General features: G+C 38.8%; 1 protein-coding gene across 2 annotated transcripts in view; it reads left to right on the plus strand.

Annotated features, from left to right (window-relative positions):
* The window catches only part of HTR1B (5-hydroxytryptamine receptor 1B), an 88547-nt gene that overhangs the window by 51936 nt on the left and 15201 nt on the right, over nucleotides 1-21410 (plus strand). Inside the window, exon 2 of one of the 2 annotated variants that reach the window (XM_058802036.1) lies at nucleotides 1586-1775. The exons of the other annotated variant lie outside the window; for it this stretch is intronic. The gene's annotated coding sequence lies outside the window, so the exon portion shown is untranslated. Of the gene's footprint in view, nucleotides 1-1585; nucleotides 1776-21410 lie in introns of those variants that run through there. 2 annotated transcript variants of the gene reach the window in all.

Consider the following 21410-nt stretch of genomic DNA (forward strand, 5'->3'; position numbering starts at 1 on the left):
CTGGAACAAGCACAGATTATTCCTGAAAAAACCCCACTCAATATATTGCCATAGTTTGATTTCTTTCCTTAGCAGCCTTTTCATAAAGACCATATGTTCCCAGCTTACTTACAAGAGTGTTCTAGGAGACAGTGTCCAGAGACTCACTAAAATCAAGACGTGGTATCCACTGTTTTTGTGAAGGCACATGAAGCATGTCCTATGACAAATTGAGTTTATTTTGGCTTGACATGGATTTTATTAACCAGTCCTTACTCTATATATAGTATTTTCTAAATGTTCATAACTAACATGTTATTTTTTCCACTATTTCTACAGGAAATAAAATTAACTCCATGTATTATAATTTTAAGCTCGCTCTTCTGTTACTTTTTAAATACCTTTCATCTTCTGGATTTTCAGAATATAATTTTGGACTGGCTGATCACAAAATAGCTCATTTTCTTGCATAACTTGAAGTGCATTCTTCCCTCTTTTAAGTTCTTGCCCTTTTTGCCATGATACCACCTGCTTATAGCTGATCTTTGGATGAAACAAAGAAGGAGCTGAATCTATCAGCTTTCCAGACATTGTTTGCAAATGTCCTTCACTCTGCAGCGAAGTGGGCTAAGTCATTCTTTAGCTGCCTCTGCCTGTTGGTGCAACAACATGCTGAGAAGCATGCATCACCTATGCACCACATGGTTTCACTATCTGCTTTTGATTTTCTCTCCTTGGTCTCACATGTTCATCCATTCATCTTTCTTTAAATTCTTTTCCTTGGTGAGTGATGTACAGCTCCTTCCCTTCCTCCGCACTGTCATAACTTGCAATTCTGCATAGTTTTCTTTTGCATAGTTTTGCATAAACTTGCATTTAACATAGTTCCTTTTAAGATCTGCCTACTTCACTCAACTCTCTCTCAGAATTGTCTCCCACAGGATCTCACTTACTAGTTCTCTGAATTCCTATAATCTGCTCTGCTGAAGCACATTACATCTCTTCCTGTTTGTCATGAATTCTGCTGCCTCATCATTGCTCAAGAAGTGCCCAAGTTGCTTTTGACTTCTGCTTTTTCCTTTATGTTCTACCAAATTAGAGAATCATATTTGGAAAATGTCATCTCTCTTTGCATTTTCCAGCTTCTACATAGAAAATTTCCACTAAAACTTCTCAAAAATTAGCCAACTGCCTGAGGGCATTCCTTCCAATGTGCAGATTTTTGAAATCAGTGCTGATGGCACTGAGTGCTGCAGTTTGGATAATTCTGCTTACAAAAGGCTCATCATGTGATTTCCTGGATAGCTATCTGACCATTGACTCCCATCAGGGTACCAACACTTTTTGTGCTTTAAATTGTACTCATAAATTATGAGACAACTTTTGAGCCTCTTTATTAATAACCTCAGAGCAAGAGATGCCTATGTATACATTAACATATAAGGAAATACCTACGTCCTTTTCTCTGTCTACTTGCCCTGAACAAATTCTGCTGTTTATATTAATGTTCCTGCTAGATGAATCATCCCACTGGGTCTTTATTAGGTCTATTAAGTCATAACTTTGAAATGTATTTATACTGCTACTTCCTCTTGCTTTTTCTCAGTGCAACTGCTGTGCAGATATTCCAGGGACAGAAAAATGAACCTGACTACAGAAAACAGACTAAGACTCCTAGAGAACAGCAGACATCTGGCTCTAAGAGACATGCAGAAGAGGAAGAATGTCTGGTGGGACTCTCTTGTGTTGAACACTTGTGGAAGAAAGCAGCACTCAGGCTTCTGGACAGCCTCCACCCATTGAGTCCAAGAGGTTGGTGGAAGCCAATCTGCTGCATCCAAAGCAGAACCTGCTACAATCAGCTCCACGGACAGATTCAATCCATATGCCTACTTTTTGATGCCTTTTCTTCAGATTTTTAGTGGTGATCCAACCCCCCGTAATAAATTCTTCTCCATCTGAGAATGATAGAATATTTTCTATCAAGAACAGTGAGAAACATCTTCTGAAGATCAATATTAAAAACTGGCCCCAAATCCCTGAAAGGGTTGGACCATCCAGTAATCTGAAAAGATGTCTGATGTTAATTTATAATGAATGCTAGAAGATCAGATACATCTCAATGATTCAAGAGGTATTAATATTGTACAAGAAAGATTAAAGAGACAGCAACAATATTTACAGGTTAGCAGTTTGCAAGTGCCATAGGAATAATAATGGCAAAAATGCAGGATTAAGAAATTGATAGAAAAATGAACGACATATGTTCATGTATGAAAAAGACACATTAATAACCAGGCCATCCTAAATGAAAAGAGAGTTATACCAGATTAATCCTAGGTTCACAGCATGTTCACTGTGAGAAGAAACTGAACTTTTTTTTTTTATTTACTGGCATAATCTGGTGTGATTTGGGAGTCATTCCTGTGACATCAAGAGATTGAGGAGATTCAACAGGGTAAAACCACATCAAGACTGAGATCAAATATAGACTGAGCAAATCAGACTTGCAGATTGGCATTTGGAGCATTCCTGTGTCGCAGGATGATCCTTAGCATGGAGGGAAAGGGAGATTACTGGCCTGACAAACAAGTGACTCAGGGTGACTGAGGGATTTGCTGTGCCTTCAACAGCTTTTGGAGAGGAAACCATCTGTAAAGCTCAGTCTACAGCACTTGAGAAGGGAATCACCTTCCATTCTGGAATACTGGAATGTCACCAGTCCTTGTACCAAATGAAATGCATGTTATATATGTTTCCAAATAATGAGCTTGCTTGCATGTTAGGAATAACATTATTTTGAATAATGTACATGAGAAACTGTTACTAATAACTTTATCTTAAAAGAAAATTTGAGAGTTGCTTTCATTCATAAAAAACTAAAGATCTGTATGAAGCAAATCTTGCATTCTGCTTTTCAGTGGCAGGTTTTCAAATTCTTTAGTGCTTTGAAAAACAAATAAATGTTTTTCATTCATTGGTAGTATTCATCTTGAAATGATAAATTATAAAAAATCTGTAATTCTGTAATGTTGATAACAATTCAATAGTTATACCTGGCAAAATGTAAATACAGCATTTTATAAATTAGTAATTTTTCATAGCTGGAAACTGCTGCTTACAAATCTTATTGTATCTTTCCAGGCTATCAATTAGAAACAACCCAAACTTAGCATGCTGGATTGAATTATTTATTTTGGAGATAAATTGGAAATAAAATATTGCTAAAAGAGTCTCATTTTATTCACTAGATACTACCAATTACATTATAAATACAGTAAGCAGAAATAAATCAAATATTCTAGAAATAAACTGTTTCTTTCCACACTCAAGACATTTGAAGTATCTATTAGTTTTAAAAGTGGTGAAGTGGTGAAGTCAAATTTCAGAATGGGCTGTAGCTGCTCAGTCCAATTTATAAGTTAAAATGCATCACCTGCTTTGCACTCTCTTACATGTGCTGGACAGCTGGTGAGCAGGCCAAACATACCAAACATACCAAAAAAGTATGTGCTGCTAAAATATCTCCCAGGAATTTGCCCCCTGCTTGTGGAGGTGGCCTCACTCTCACTCTTTGGATGACTCTGAATGCAGTGTTGCTGGAAGGTTTTGTAGAAAGGGCACCAAAAATGTGCCAGCTTCCATCTTAGGCAAAACAGAACACAGTGTTTTATCCTAGAATACCTGACCACAGCCTTTATGTTTTTTGTGATTAATATATATATATATACACATACACACATATATATATATACATATATACATATATATAGGATAAGTATTTTTTAATTTAGGTTTCTTCAGTAACCTGTTCACAGTCACACAGTTCATACAGAGAGAAGGATACAAATCAGCACTAAAAACATGACCACTTCCTGAAACCACATTTGTCAGGTTTTTATATGCAGATAAAACCAACATTTTGCTGGCAGCTCTATGACAAAAATAAAAGTATGTAGGGTTTTGCACAACCCAACAGATGCTATGCCAATTTGAGTAGTGTTGTCCTTCTCAATAGCTTAAGTGCAGCACTACAAAAAAGCCTCCTCGGTAAACAGCCCATAGCACATGCTCATGAAGAGGTGAATATACTGAGATATTTATTTCTACCCATCAATCACATTTGAAATTGATCCAGATAACAGAACAGACTCTTTTTTGGAAGCTATATGAAATTAATTGATGATCATGGTTTTTAGTATATCTATATTAGAACCACTAAGGTATTCAGCATTAGAAGACATCTGAACTTTTCTTATAAGGCAGGAATTGGGTGAAAGCAATAGAATTAATCTCTGGGGCAGTGCAAAGAAGTCGGAATTACCATCCTTCAGACTCAACCTTTCTATGGGTAGCCAAACACAGCAGTCTGGATTTCATTCTTGCATAAGGCACAAGCACTCACTTCACCATCATGACAAATTCAACATTTGGTCTGTAACAGAAGTTCATGTCACTTTCAGATTTAATTTTTTCCAGCAAAGTTTTAAACATATAAAATTGTAGGTAAACACACAAAATTTTTAAGTGTTCTGATCTCTCTCTCTTTTTTTTTTTTCAATAAAAGGCACTAGAGATTTATTTCTTATTCTGTAACCACAGAGTGTTTTGCCTTTCCCAAAATGTCTGCCTTTGAACTCTGCCCCTGTAACAAGTTAGTAATGCAGTTCTGTAGGATCTGCAAAACTGTAAATACAAACTAATGTTGGCTACTGTAAAAATAAGTTCTTTAACATTTCTTAGATTTGCTCTTAAGTATTCCATGCAGAATTTCAATAATCTGTTTCAAAATCTGATCAAGTTCTTTAGGAACATCACATGAGCAAACCATCACCATCACCTTTAGTTCCACTAAACTACATAAATATTTGTTGGAGAATAGATTTCAAGATTCCATGTATAGAAAGATCTTTCCACAGACTAATAATTTATGTTAATAAACAGTAATATTATAATAAGGATGTAAAATGAAAATTGAAAAGACAACCTTTGATGGAAAAAACACATTTGAATTTGGCCACAACCTTGGACAAACCTTTTTTTACCCTTAAGCTGTCATGATCATTTGATGCCTGTAAAATAAAGTAGGATTTGAAACATTATCCAGTACATCACTCTCTTGTTGATAGATTGCTTGTGGGTTGGTGATTCACATATATTTGTTTATCACCTTGCTTTTAGAAGGTATTTGCCAATTATACACCATACATCTCAGCAGATATACAGTAGCAGCCAAGAAAGAAAATGCAGCAGTCATCTCTCACTTTAAATGTCATTAACACTTCACAAAATCAATCTTTCCCATTAAAAAGGAAAACATTTCCTTGGACACTTGGAGCTTAGTTACTTTTCTAAGGTTTCTTGAACACCCTCTAAGATTTGAACCCTGGTTTGTTTTTTGTTTTCAAATCTTAAAGCTATGCCTAACCCTATGAACCTCAGTGAGGAAATGGCTCATTCAACCCAAACCTAAGTACATTTACTCCCTCAGATGCCCTCTTTGCTGTCTGTAATTCTACAGTTTCTAGGCATCTGCTCCACTGTAGTCCTTGGTTAAGTCTGTACCAATAAACCTTGGGGCCGGGGGATCTGTCAGTGTGTCACCATGTAGTTGCTCACACCATTAATTTCTGATCATGCTCTATGGCTTTGCCCTAGGCCAAATGGAATTTCTCCTACGTGGTGTCCTTGGTTTAAAATGAGCAGGTGTCCACATCCTGAAGCTGGTATGGGTATTGCTCTTTTTTTTGGGATGTAGCTCACTCCTGAGGATATGCTGCACCAGGTGGCTTCCTGGACAGTGTAGGCCCTTGGCCTCCTTTATTTACTACTGGAGACATTGCCACATTTTCAAGTAGTTCTTACACTTCTAGAAAGCTGTCAACATTCATCCCTACCAGGATTTAGTGGAAGGGTATGTAAAGTGTGTTCCATTCTTGGTACAGCACATCCCTCTCTCCATTACATCTTTATTAAGAGCTCTTAGCTCTGCAGTGCAGCTCCAAACCAGCCTCTCTCAGGGAAGATTGGTTAAGAAGGACTAGCAAATTAAAAACATAACACTTTAACAGTGTTAAGTCCTTTATTTTAACTCCTAGTTTGTGTTTTCTTAGGCTTTCCCTAGGCTACAAATAGGCAATAGGCAATATCCCTAGGCTACAAATATCTTCTAAAAATGTAACCCCACAAGCCTAACACTATTTCAAAATAGACTACCCTTTAGGACCTGGCTACCTGGCTTAACGTGTCTTCTGAAGTGCTGTTTACATTAAGATGTATATATTTAAAGCATTCTCTGTAGTTCAAGGCCAAAATGTGTGGTATGGATTAAAATTCAGTGCACCAACTAGTTAATGCCTCTAAATGTTACAAACATCTAGGTGCTTAGATAGGGTGCTGGTTCATGCTGCTTCTAGGTTCTTGAGAATGTACCAAATTTTAAAAAACTATTTGATAAGATATTCTAGTCCTGAGGAGCCCTTGCACAGTTAAAAGAGACCTATTTCACTACTATCTTTGTTATAAAAAGTAATTTTAAAATAAGTAGGGAAAAAAAAAAAAAGCCTAATGTACTACTGGAGTACTCATAAAAATCTCCAGCCTTTAAATCTCCAGTTTAAGCAGGGAAAACTAACAAACTCCAACCTACTCAGGGTGATAAAATGTGCCAAAACTACTGAGCCCAGAAGAGGATGTAATTTACATAAAACAGAGGCGTAGAGATAATTTTCCAAGTTATAACCCGGACTGTCAAACTCCTGTAATGTACAGACCAGAGAGTCATGATTTGAGAAAGTGATTTTAAGACACTGTAGTTACACTTCATTTCTAATATGATTCTATTTCTTTGTTCATTTCCTGCATGACATTTACCACACATGAAGTCGTCGTGGGATGTCTAGCTATAATTATGTATCTGCTGGTGAATTACATGCAGTTAGTCTCACAGAACTGTTTACCCAAAAGAAATGACTGCTTTATAAAGGATGATTTTAAGTACTATTCACAGAATTGTTATTTTTAAGGGACAGTGAATCTGATAACTGTTTCCTGGGTCCTTGAATAAGTATTTTTAAGAAGTGTTGCATCTTCCTCATGCCAAGACTGGTACTGAAAACTCCTGCCATCTTCAGTTTCTGCATGAAATACCAGCCTCTACTTTGTAAATATTTCTCAGGCAGATGAAAAAATAGATAAAATTGAATGCCAGAGACATTCATTATTTGATTAACAGTAAATGTACCTCTCTGTGAAATGCATTGAGGCCAATTATCCATACATGAGATACTACCCAATTTCTACTCACAGTAGCTGTATCTGAAATCCTCAAGGCATTCTTCAGTTGCTACTTTTTCATTCTGTTTTCTAGATTGATAATAACTTATCTGTGTCATAAATATTGTGTATACTGATGTATTCTATTTTCTGGCAATAATTTAGTCTTTCGTTAGCATTTTCTTTACTCACCCTCTACAGCACTCTTTTTGTTCATTTGCTGCCAACTTAACTAGCCTCTATCACACCCTTTTCCCCATAAATGAGGATTTTTCTGCAAACTGTCTGCTGTTCTATTTCTCTCTCAGCCCCCAGATAATTTTCATACCGAACAATTCAGTTACACCTTAAGCTAATTCTTTCTTGTTTAAGCAGCTATTATTCCTTCCTTCACTTGTTCCTACACCAGTTTTGTGCAGCCACACAGTGAAACAGTTCAACAAATGCACTCACAAATTCCTATGTTGTTTCTAATCCTGCTCAGACCCCAGTTTGACTCACTGTGCAGCTGCCCAGCAGCCAGGCCAGTATAAACTGACCAAGAGCTAATGACCAAGGAGCAAATTTTTCTACCAAAAGAAGCACTCTTCACTACTCCTTATTCTATTACTACTACATTCTTTAATATTCTACTCACATTTCAACTATTGCCATATTACAGAATCTCAGAATGTTGGACAGGACAATATTCTGCGGTGGACAGGAACAACACAGATCATTGAGTCCAACTCCTGGCCCTGTACAGGACCATCCCCAAGAGTAACACCCTGTGCCTGTGAGCATTGTCCAAATGCTTCTTGAGCTCTCAGGCTGATACTGGGACCCCTTCCCTGGGGAGCCTGTTCCAGTGCCCAACCGCCTTCTGGGTGAAAAACATTTCCTTGATATCCAACCTAAACCTCCCCTGACACAGCTTCAGGCCATTCCCTTGGGTCCTGTCACTGTCACACAGAGCAGAGATCAGTGCCTGCCTTTTCTTGTCCCCTCACAAGGAAGCTGTCACTGCAGTGAGGTCTCCCCTCAGTCTCCTCCAGGCTGAACAGACCCAGTGCCCTCAGCCACTCCTCGTCTGGCTTCTCCTCAAGGCCATTCATATTGGAATACTTCAGTATTGTTAGGGAATCTGCCTAAAAACCAAAATAATACAAAAAAGGTTTAAATTCATTCTATAGGAGAAGAGAAATTCACAGGCAATTAATTTTTTCCCAAACTATTTGGAAACCAATGACTGGAAAAACATCTTATGCTGTCAAGACACGATGGTGGCACACTCCTTGAGGTGATGCCTGAGTTGCTTCCTAGCATGAGACTGGGTTGAAGTCATGGAAAATATTCATGATTTGTAATGGGGACAGGAATATCTTCAATCTTTGACAGAAATCTATTTTACCAAATTAATATGATCTAGTTTCACAATGAGACTGTCACTTGTAGGCGTGCACACAGGCAGCCACAGCTCAATTTGGCCCTCTCTGCATCCCATGATTGTGTCACTCAGGCTGATAATCCTGTTTGCTGGAGAAGTGAAGAGTTGTCACTCATCAGCACAGAGGCAACACAAAGGGAAGCTGAAGGGGAGATGCACACGCACATGCTCACATCTGCTTTTAGGCAGACTTAAGTAGCCATTGATCTCAACCATTGATCTCAGCCCTCTGAGGTCTGCTGTGGCAAGACTGTGCATACATTTTGAGTTGTGTGCTGAAATCATGGGAGTGAGGGAAGAGAAGCCTGGGGTGTATGTTGGAGATGCTGGGATATGATACCGGCCCACCCTGGAGGCCTTGTCAGACACTTCTGAGAGCAAAACTGGTGATAGGTAGTCAGCTTGTTGCTTCTGCTTGTCAGGAAGCTTGTAGCATTTAAGGGTATAAAAAGCCAAAAGCCAAGACAGTATGCATTAAGGGCTTCGTTCTGGAGCCAAATTTTCTTCTCCCTAACCCCTGTAAAGAAATCTGATAAGCTAAGTAACTGCTTACTGCTGCCAGTGCCTAAAGATGGATTTGCAGGCAACTAAATTGCATAATCTTTTTCATAAACTGATCAAACTCCATTCTAAAATACTTTAAACTTTTTTTGCAGCTTCTCAAAATGAAAGGATTTTTTGTATTACAATATTCTGGTAATTAGGAATGTCAGTTGAACTTCCCACTTAAATCTATTCATGGCTCATTTAAACATGTATATATACTTGTGGCAAAACTGTCCTTAAGTAGCTCTTTTCCTTCCCTGGTGTTTATCTGTCCTTCTCAGTATGCTGACAGATGATAAGCATCTCTGTTCAGTTTTTCTTTTCTTTGGTTGAATAATTCAAGCTCTTCTACTATTTTTTTTTATACTCCCTATTTACACAAGTATCATAATAGCCTGCCTCTATACCTACCTTGGTTTGGATTCACCTTTCCTAAACACTGGCAACTAGAGCTGCATAGATCTTGAAGAGCCAGACAGTCAGGATTTTGACAAGTTAGGCATCCTCTGCCAGTCTGGCTATAACCCAGCAACTTAAACACAGTCACAGAGACAGTGTCTGGGGGAGAGCAGTAACCAACAGAGTCTGAAATGTCTCCCTGACTTCCCCCCTATCTCGTTCTAAAGTAAATACCCTTCTGAATATTTTGAAAGAATTCTAGAAGTCTGGCATCCATTTTTTTCCACAAGAGCTTCAAAAGGGTTGCACCTGTCTTCATTACACATATTCTTGATCCTTCCCCTGACAATATAAATTATGCTTCTTTATTAGAGTGCTTGTTCCAGATCAGTTTTTAAAGACTCAAGCAATACAATGTAGACAGACCTATGAGTCCTTTACTCTAGGTTAGATTTTAATGAATTTTAAATTTAGCAACAGTTTGGACAAGAAATAAAAAGTTGAAAGGAAATTAAAGCCTGTAGAATTCTTATCACTTTTTCTTGTCTGTTATTCCCTTGCTCTTATCTGAACTCAACCCCTTTATGCAACAACAAAAGTCTGGGATGTGATTTTGCTGTAGGTGTTTTGACTGCTTGACAGAACTCAAAGCAGAAGAGAAACATCTTCAAGTGCAGTATTTGGACAGCCATGCTGGGACTCAGCAGTCTGGGCTTTTTGCTCCATCTTACTGAAACTGCAGAGGGAGAAAATATGTCTTTTTGCAAGAAAAGAAGCTAACACTTACACAGAGTAATGAGGTGATCGCAGTTATAACTACCTCGTGTCCAGTACAAGGATCAATTTATTGGTAGGAAGGTACAGGCTGAACTACTGTTCCAAGAGCAGAGTTTCAAGCCCAGGAATGTCAAAATATAAGCAAAATACTAAAAAAGTGATGGACTCATTTTGAGGGCATGACTAAGCCAACTGCAAATTTGGTCCTTTATGTTTCAAAATAAAGCTGTCATTGTAAATATAAACCATGAGATTTCTTAATTTCTTTCATCTGAATTCCAAAGCTGCTAATCAACATGAAACAGCAATTTAGTTTATTTAGGTGCACTAGATAAGTGCTTATTTTTCTTTCCCTTTTTATTTAAATCAGTCTTGTCTGTTTTCTAACTTCTTTTTTATCAAAGTATGTCTCATGATATTTCAAAATGTTAAAAAGGAAATTAAAATTACTTAAATAAAAGAAGCAAAACTTGTCCATCAGACACTCAACAACTAAATCTACTCAGAAACCACAATTTGAAAGGAAAATCTATAAAGTAAGATGTGTGGACATGGTTTCAGGTTTTGGTAGAAAGTCAATCTATAAACTCAGTGGAGCAATTTTAGAGGAAAATTAAATTCAGCTGGAATAAGAACTGCCAGTACCCTTTAAATTACAAATAGCTCCAGTCACAATTTAGAGCTTAGATCTGTTTTACTTGTTTTGATTTTGAAACTTGTATTCAGATGTAACTAATTTTCCATAATTATATCTCTGCATTCTTATGTATACTCCATTATGAAACACATCTTGGTAAATGATGAAAAAAAATTTTAATTGCAACCACAGTCAACATCCATGTTCTACCTGCACCACTGGAGTGCAGCTGAAAACCAACCTGAGGCTGTTCCAGTTTACAGCTTGAATACAGAATTAACCTGAAGTTCACAATAGTTACAAGTCATTCCCAAACCTGCAGAGCCTTTAGGATGCAGTGGGAAAAGTCTTTAGTCCCTTTTAATGTGGAAGAACATTGAAATATCTGCTCTAAAATAACCCCTTCCCTGATACTCATTAGTTGAGATAACATCTATGCTGACAATAAAAACAAGACTGGGCAGTGAAACTGGACTTGAAATTACTGATTTCCAGAAGGTTTGTTCTCCTGCATTATCACAGTTTGGTCCAAGCCAACTCGCAATCTCTGGGCAGTGCTAGGCAAAGTTTGGGGGACACAGAGGATCAGGAACTATTCACAAAGGATCAGGAACTATTTCCAGTAGGCATCAGGAGCTGCAGTGGGCTTCTGTGGGTAAGGTTATCTGGTCCAATCTGCATGCTCAATTAAGGGTTCCCTAGAGAACCTTACTCAGGATTGTATCAAGATGGTTTTTGAATATCTCCAGAGAAGGAGACACCACAACTTCTCTGGGCAGCCTGTTCCAGTGCTCAGTCACTTTCACAGTTAAGAAGTTCTTCCTCATGCTCAGGTGCAAGTTCCTGTGTATCAGTTTGTGCCCATTGCCTCTTATTATCTACCCTACACAGTCTTGCAGCACAACTGCAGGAAGTTTATCACCAGCAAACATCCATACAGCCTTCAGCCATGATCTGGATGTACTACATTAACCAAATCTCCTCCTAAGGGCTGCAGAAAAATCCCAGCATCACCTCAGTGGTAAGTAAAATAAAATACATATTTTAAAAAAACCAAAAACCAACCAACCAAACAAACAAAAAGAACCCTCCCTTCCCAAGTCAGAAAGTCATATTACACATTGTAGTTCTGGAAGGGCCCAAGAAGAGGTCCGGAGAAAAATGTGACACATCTAGCCCATGTAATTTGGCATCAGGAACAACACTGATGATGCTAAACAGAAGTCAAAAGGAGTTATACATGGTATAGTATATAAATAATTTCCTGAAATCTAGAAATAATATCAAGGAATTTATGAGGGCAGAGACACAATGTATATTATATTCTCTGTGAAAAAAGCTTTTCCTTGCTAGCAGGCAGCTTCTAATCCCAGAGAACTGAATCAGAGATCTTCTGTTCTTTAGATGCAATACTCAAGAAAGGACATGGAGCATCCCTGTTAAAATATTTTTCCCATGCTCAGTCTCTGTAGCTTCAGTGAATATGATCTGAGTTGTGGAAATATCAGAAGGGTGAGAAAAAAGGACAGGAGAGGTGCAGCAAAAACCATGAGTGTGAAGGCATTCCCTGTATTGTGCCCAAACAGATTGATTCCACCTTAACAGAGTCACGGTGCCATCGGTGTGCAAGAGCTCGTGGCCCCAGCCTCCTCCTCCTGCTCCAAACCCTCCATGACTTTACCAGCCCCTCACGGACTTGCTCCAGTACGGGCATGTCTCTCTCTTGCTGGAGAGCCCAGAACTGGACCCAGCACGTGTTTCAGCAGCGCAAATTAGAGGGTAAAGATCACCTTCCTCCACCTGATGGCAATGCTTCCCTCCTCATGCAGCCCACTGTGCTCCTGGCTCTTGCTGCAAGGACACTTTGCTGACTCATGATCAGCTGGCTATCAAGAAAGTCCCCTAGTTTTTTTCTGCACAACTTTGCCAGATTTTAAACAAGATGGGAAAAGGACAGTTTGGCAAGTGAATTAAGAATAGTGAATATTTGCATGTATCTCTCTAGCTTAGCCTTAAAATGATAAGCCTGCTAATGAACCAAGTGTTAGAGCAAGTAAGACACTGCCTTCTGGTTATTTTCAGCAAGTCTCTAATGTGGCCATGTAATGCACCATTATGCAAATGTGTGACATAGTTTGGGATATAATCAGAAAGGCACTTTTCCTTGAATGAGCAAAAACAATTGCACACCAGTTGTTCATATTCTGTGAATAATATTTCCAAAAATATTATGCCATGAATTATACCTTTATTCCATGAATAGTATTAATGATAATAGTTAGAAACCTATGAACCACATAGAAAGGATCTTGGTGTATTTTAGGAGAAATCACATTTTTCCATTTCTAATAGATGTTAAACTTACATAATTCTTCAGGTAAAAATGGAGGTCTTGAAAAATATGCTTCCATTCCACAATAATAATAAAAAACCTCGCCTGCCCAACACTGAATTTTCTAGAGATTGAAGACATTTCTAGACATGTGTCTCTTTATTTTTCTCCAAGTATTTTATAAAAAATAAATCATAGAATTATGGAATGGTTCACATTGGAAAGGATTTTAAGGATCATCTTGTTCCAGTCCCCCTGCTGTTGTCAGGGTCACCCTTCCACTAGACCAGGTTGCTCAAAGCCCCATCCAACATGGTCTTGAACATTTCCAGACATGGGGTTCCAGATCTTCTCTGGGCAACCTGTTCCAGTGCCTCATCACCCCCACAGTAAAGAATTTCTTCCTAATATCTAATCTAAACTTACTCTCTCTCTATTTAAAACTATTACCCCTTGTTCAGATCTGAAAATTTTTTGCAAACTACTAGAGCTTTGCTGCATTATGAAAATTTCAGAAAAGTCACTTTGTGAGCCCTCAGTAAGTCAGTATCTAACACTGAGTGGCTGATGGCAAAGTTGTAGTTAGGGGGTTGTAATTTTCATGACTATAATATGAACATTTGGAGAAAAATATATAGGGAAATAAATCTAGTTGTTAAGGACAAAAAATCAACCTAGTACAATGTTGCTTGAACTATGCAAGTGCTTGTCTGTATATTAATTATACAATTAAAGGAAAACCCACATGAAGTTCAGGATGGTAATATGAACAAACTACAGAAGATTTTAATTTTAAAAAGGAGCATCAGCAGCACCCATGTTCCTGGAGGCTGATAAGGCTGCTGGCTAGGTATGCCTAAAAGCCTGGGGTCATCCCAACCCCAAATCTGCTGTGCAGAAGTAGTGGGGACCCAACCATGCTTACAGCACATGAGTACTGACAGCCACATAAGCTGGCCAACCTGACCAGAGACCTATAAAAGAAGACACAGCAAGGGACATTTTAATAGAGATATGTTAAGTCCAAAAGTTATATAAAAAAGAATATGATAAAGCATTTATTTGTACAGCAAATTGCTCTCAAGTCGTACCAAATGATTCTGGCAAATAGAATGGCTGAGGTGAAATCTATGTTTAAGACATAGAATATTGGTTTAATTCCTAACAAAATTAATACTGTTCCAGACTTCCATTTGCTATGTGTCATCTGCATTTATAAGGTGGCTGATTTTTTCCCCTTACTTGTTTTAATTTTTTTTTTTTTTGCAGTATTGTTCTACCCTGTGTTAGCAGAATGCCTCTGCAGACTAAGCACTGCCACAGTCTAAATATTGAATCCCAGTAATAGTAAATGAAATGTGACAAGCTGGTGTGGTAATTGTATTGTACATGCAAAAGCACCACTCCAGAGTCACTTGTATATATTTATACAGTCTTCAGAGATCTGATGGTTTGCAGATGAAATTTTTTCTTTGTAGGAACAGGACTGGGGGTTTTTTGTTTACCCCATTTCACTGATGCTGCAGGTCTCACTGGTAACTGAGTAACATCACACAGAGCAAGAACAGAGTGGTCAAACAAGCATCAGAATAAAAATGAAAAGGGAAATAAATCTGTAGTAGGGAGCATATAGAATAATTTTTGTTTACAGAGACATTTTAAATTCTCATCTTCCTCATTTAGGAAAGTTCTGGAAGGCACTTGGGGGCAAAAAAAGAGAAAATAAGGCAGTAAAAATCCCCCAGCTAGTTGTTCATAATCCATTATATGATGAAGGTGACAATCAGCATTATTGTCACCTTCATTTCACTCATACAGTGAATTTCACTCATACAGCCCATTGTCAGAAAATAAAAAAGTAGTCAACAGCTGTGTTTTGTTTGGTTGTTTTTTAAACTAATTTAGCAAATCCACCAGCACTACAATTGCAATTTTGATTAACTTTGTGTTTTCACATGACAAACAGCACTTATCAAGAATCTAGTAATTTTGAAGTCCTTTACATCAAATATTAAGAGCAGACACACTTTTAGGTGTCACAGCTGCCAGTGACTGCCAGAAACAGGAAAGGGAGAGTTCACACAGATTTGTTCCTGTTGTCAGTCATGTCACCCAAAATGAAACTTCCACCTTTTACCTTTACATGTCTTCTCCCAGTGCTGTGACAAAAACTGGGATCCCTTTTGCCCATTTCCTTCTTCTAGTGCATTTTTCATAACAGTCATTCTCAAGAAACACTTTAAATTGGAAGAATTTACATAATAAATAAGCATGCTTTGTTCCATAATGTAGATGCTATAGGTAGTGTCTTAGCTTTGCTTTAAAGCATGAAAAAGTTATGTCTCAGTACAATGTGCTCATGCTTCTATGCTGACACACCGTCACATTTTTAAAAGTATACTTTTTTCCACAGCTAAGTCAATTGTTCATGATGACTAAAAGTAGCTTGATTGGACTGTATGACAAATAATAAAGTTTCTTAGATAGCTAGTGACAACACAAACATGTTATTAATGCTTATTAAAGTAAGACAGTTGAAACTTCATTAGCAAAGTAGATTAATCATCCTCAGAATAGATATTTATTACATATAAGAAGAGAGGCAAAATACCTTTTCTGCTGAAGTCCTTAAAAACATATGAAAAAATTCTAAGGATTCAAACAGACCTTATAAGAAACTGGATTTTCCCGAAGGGATTTCTACAAAGCTGTGTTGTGGTAAGATATGAAATTACATGGGATGAGGTTTCAGAACCTGGATAAAGCAGAGGGTGATTCAGGCAAAGTTTTACCATACATTTAAGTATTTGGAAGGATCCAAATTTTTCAAATGGATAAAATTTTTACAAATTCTCCTAAGTGGCATTTCTGTTTCACTAAGTCTGCCCCACGTAACTGTTAGGACCTGAAGCTAAGAGTGAGTGAGCTCAGCTCTGCTAAGATGTGCCTTGTTTCAGTTTGCACACTCCAACAGAAGACAAGGAGCCCCTGCAACTGGATTTCAAGAGAGCAATTTAAAGCTCCTTGGAGAAGCTGCACTGACAGTGGCTGAGCACGCAGCATCCCTCAGCTGAGGCACGACACAGCACAGCCAGGGAGATTGCCTGGCTGCCTACCTGCATACATTTCTCCACTCCGAAGGAACACGAGGTTTTATTTCTACTACGGGAAAAAAATCTTTGCAAGATTTACTCAGAGGCGACAGCTAGAGTATTGCCTGAAGATTAGAAGAAGAGAGAGCTTCAAAAGATAGACTAAACAGAAAGAATTGCCTTCGTCCCTGGGATGTGCCCATCCATACTTAGTGAATTTGCTGTCAAGGCTTTACTTGGTTTCATTGCCTTAAAACAGTCCCCAAAGAGAGCTCCTGTTAAAACACATTTTGAAGAACAAAACCCTTACTTTGAGAGTAATGCCACCCACACAGGCTTCAAATTCAGGGGCTAATGTCTCTTGGGGGCTTAGGAGTTTTTTAAACCCTTTTCTTTATGTAAGAAAAGTCAGAATTCTTTTTTCAGCACCCTTCTTAAACATTTACTGGGAAAAGGAAACAATTAACAATGTCAGTGATCTTATTGGTGAATTTTTCAAGACACAAGTGAGTGGGTTGTTGTGATGTTAAGTGCCTGATGCAAAGAGTTTACTCATTTATTTGCTATGATGTATGTCCACAGTACATCTTCCAGTGTTTTGAAGAAAGATGCAAACCCCAAGAAAAACACACACCAAAAAATCTCAGGACTGAGAAAAAATTAAGTTTTTCAAATATTTTATCATATTGACCAAAAATATATAAAGAAAAATTGAAAACTAATGCATGCAAAATAAAAGCAAATGGATCTTCATTAGTGAGAATATTTTCATCTCAGAAGAAATAGGAAAAAAGTCTGACATATCAGTAAAGGAAACAAAATAAATATATGCAAACCCAGAAACTTGAATATTTTGAACACAAAATTAAGTTCATAAATTTTGGTCCTTGCTAGTCCAATTCCCAACTGCTAGCAAAAGTATATTTCAGTGCATTCCAATTTAAAAAAGGAAAAATATTTACAAAAATGCTTTGTGATATTCTGCACCATAGAAGGGACTCTGTATTGCCATATGCATTAAAAACCACATTGAAACATGAATCTAAACCATAACATATTTCAACTTTATTTTAACCCCATTTTAAGCTTTTACCCTAAACTATATTTTTTTCTACTTACTAGCCTTGATAAATACCTCCCTGAAAATTCCCAGTGCTGCTCCTAAGAGTGCTGATAAGGAAATACCTTGGGGTAAGCAGCCCATGGGGCGATGTGTTTCAAGATTTGTGGCCAGAACATTGTTGATAGCACATCAGTGGTTTAGCTGTTGTAGGCTGAGGATGCACAAGTATTTGGGAGGAGATTCAGGCAGGGCACATGACCTGAACTGACCAAAGAGGTGTTCCATCTGCTGTAGCATTGTGCTAAGGATTACAACCCAGGGAAGCAGCCCTTGCTCTGAGACTGGCTGGGCACCAGTCTCCTGGTCAGAGCTGGTGAGAGATTGCCTTTGCATCACTTGTTTTTGGCTTTGTTATTTTTCTTCACTTATCAAACTATTTTTATCTCAACCTATGACTTTTCCACACTTCCCTGTGATTCTCTCCTCCTTTCTGCTGTGGGGGCATGAACCAAAAACTGGGTGGAGTCTTAGCTGCTAGCTGGGGTCAGCCCACCACACTATTTTTGTCCCCTAATGATGATGTTAGGTCTTGATCTGAGCTGGGGCTCAAGAAATGGCCTCTCAGGAAAGCACCAAAAGACCTAAAACAAAGCCATGATGCTCCTGCTCCTGGCACAGGAAAAGCTGGGGGAGCCAGAGAGAATGTGAGAGCCCTGAGAAATCCAGCTCGCTGGTCCTGTTCTTTCCAGACACTTGCAGAGATGCAGACACAGCAATTGCTGGTGCTGCTGAGAGAGTGTGCTCCCATCCTGTGTCCCACCCTGCTCCAAGGACAGCCTGTTTTGCACACACCTTGCGTTTGCAGGGGCAATGGCAGCAGCCATGGCTTCCCAGGGGTCGGAAATGGGAGGAGTGGGAAGCAGTGCCAATGCCCCAACTCTGCTTTCCTGGGGAGCAGCGTGGTCTGCCCAGGCTCATAGCCAGCCTTGAACTTCAGGGTGCTTTTAGTGGATGGAGTGATCTTCCACTGCCTTCAAAGTTCCATTGTCTTGAGAACAAGGACGATGCATCAGCCATTTTCTGTAAACACTGTGACAGAGATGGCACCACTGCTTCAACACTCCCCTCTTCAGAGAAAACATTCTGTTAGGAAAAAATGAGTAAAAAACCATCTGATCTCCATAGCCACGAGTCCCTCTTGACATGTAACTCATTAGCAACTAACTGTTTGGCAATTTTATGAGCTCTTAAGGTTTGGAAATGGGTTGTGTTTTGCACTGGAGCAATACACTCTCTTTTTGGTTTCAAAAATGGCACCCTACTGAAGACATCTTTTTCAGATCAATACCAGGTTTTCATTTCAGATCTCTATTCCAAGCTGCCATTGGAAGTGACCAGACTGCCTTGGATCTCATAAACATTTCTATTGCAAAAACTTCCTCAAAATCAATACCTCATTGCAAAAAATGTCTTTCCAGACAGTCCTATTTTCTCTTGGATAATCCTAAAGTGAAAGAAAAAACTTTCTTTTATATGAACTGATAGATGAATATTTCAGCACTGGTAGCATGTTTTAGAAATTTTTTTCAGACACTTACCTGATGAAATGCTGTTTGAAGGGTTGAGTTCTTCTGACTAAATTATTTCTGAAAATAGAATGTCACCAAACTGGTGAGGCAAAAAAAAAAAAAAAAAAAAAAAAAAAAGGAAGACAAAAATTCCCCAAAATGAGTTAGAGGATGAGGAAATTTTTTAGTGAATAAAACCAAAACCATCCAGGAGGTTGCTTTTAAAACAAACACCAGATCACAATTCAAATTGACATCCAACTGACTCCAAGAGAGAGGAGCTAAAGTACAGAAAACCGACAACAACTTTCTAGTGCAATTTTAGCTGGAATGAGCATGTGATTGCAAAAGCCAGTGATTGATAAATTAATTCCTGAGACAGCTAAAAACACTCAGAAAGACTTAAGGAATTTGACATCAGACTTCCTAATGAAGCCACTGGAGAAAGCGGGATAATGACATTCAGCAACGTGGTTATATCCTGGTGTTTGTAGTGGCAGACTTTGACCAGGCGAATCTATATACAGTAACAGAGAGGAACATTTCTTGTATTTTTTTATATCACCACCTACAGATGATGTTCTGTATCTTTATAACAAGATTCTCGAGCCCTTGCTGTTCTCTTTTTCATCCTCCCACTTCTTTTATTCAAGTAATAAGAGAGAGATAGGCTAAAAGATACGTGAAAAAGATCACAAATGCTTCAAGAATGTAAAAATTTAAAAGTACCTCCTGTATATTTTGTATATGTGATTGGCAGGTTATTCGCCAATTAAAACTCAAATTCTAATGCCAAACTGCTGATGTAGAAGCTGCTGACAGAAGTGAAAAAAATTCCTAATATGCATCCACTCTTCACGTCACCTCAGAGCTCAGGATCTGATTGATACAGACACCTTTAGACTGAGAAATGCTTGTAGGATCATAGAAATCAAGAGTGGTTTGGGTTGGAAAGCATCTTAAAGATCCCCTTGCTCCAGACCCCTGCCAAGGGCAGGAACACCTTCCCTTATACCAGGTTGCTCAAAGCGCCATCCAAACCTGTCTTGTTCATTTTCAGGCAGATGTCAGTGGCTGTGTCTGCTTGGCCAGGCAGTGCTGTGTGTCCAACTGTCCTGGTGCCCATGACTGTGCCCTCAGCCATCCCCTGAGTCCAAACCAACAGGAGATAGGTGACTGCCTGAGCTAAGGCAGGACTGGGGAGGTGAGCTGGGTGCTGTGGGCAGCTGGGCTGCAGTGTGCGGGAGCACAGAGGAGTGCATTTACTCTGTGGCACAGCCACTCCTCACTGCACACTTTCTATACATGTCACCAATGACTCACCCCCTCCTTTCCATTCCTCAACCATGCCAGCAGAGTGGAATACAGCACAGTGGTGCAGAGGATTGAAGAAACACAAGACAATTTCTGCTGGAAGGCAGAGCTTCAGCCACTCCTCCTTTCCAGGCCCTCAGCCTTCCACCAGTCAGAGCAGATGGGCAAACGAATGATTGTTGCCCTCCCCGGGTTTGATGCATTGCTTGTAGTTTTTTTTTTCTTTGCTTTTGTTATTTGTTTAGGGTTTTGTTTGTTTCTTTCATTTTGTTCCTTTTTTTATTATTATTTTTAACCTGCCCCTCTCTTTCCTCCTTTGGTTTGGCATGGCAGGTTGTATTGGGTTTAGATGTCTCAGGCCATGATGATGGCCAAATTCTCATCAGAATTTCTTCTTTCTCCAGCTGAGGAAGGGGAGTGATAGAGTGGATAGGGTACCTGGTGGCAACCCAGAGACTGTGCAACACATAGATGTAGTTTTTTATTGCTGATCATCTGTTTGAAATTGTTTCAAGTTACATAAACTCTAACTCAGGAAATCTACTCTTCTTGTATCCTCATGGAGGTTAAATGGGTTAATAAAAAAAAAAAGGAGGGGGGGAAATAGGTGAGAAACTTCACTTGTGTCCTAAAGAATTGCATGCCTTCAGAAACATGCCTTCCCAGCACCTCTAGTGCCCTACTCCCACCTCCTCAGCATCCCCAGCTCCCTCTGCTCACTACATTCAGTACAAGGAAAGCATTTGTGCCTGAGCCAGTGGTGCAAATGCAACTCCTGAAGCTGCTCTAAACCTGGGACTGGCACCAGACCATCAACAGCTGTAGCACTGAGCATTGCAGCATATAAATTTCCCATTGGAACTTGCCCCTTATCACTTGAGGTGATAATTCACCTCCTCTGAAAATTTATTTCCTTCCTGTGGATGCTGGGGTACCTCTGGCTCTAGACTGGTACATTTCCAGAAACTGTTTTAGACTTGAAGATGCTATGTTTTATGAGGT

The sequence above is a fragment of the Ammospiza caudacuta genome, chromosome 3, assembly GCF_027887145.1.
Source record: "Ammospiza caudacuta isolate bAmmCau1 chromosome 3, bAmmCau1.pri, whole genome shotgun sequence".
In the NCBI taxonomy this organism is placed as follows: Eukaryota; Metazoa; Chordata; class Aves; order Passeriformes; family Passerellidae; genus Ammospiza; species Ammospiza caudacuta.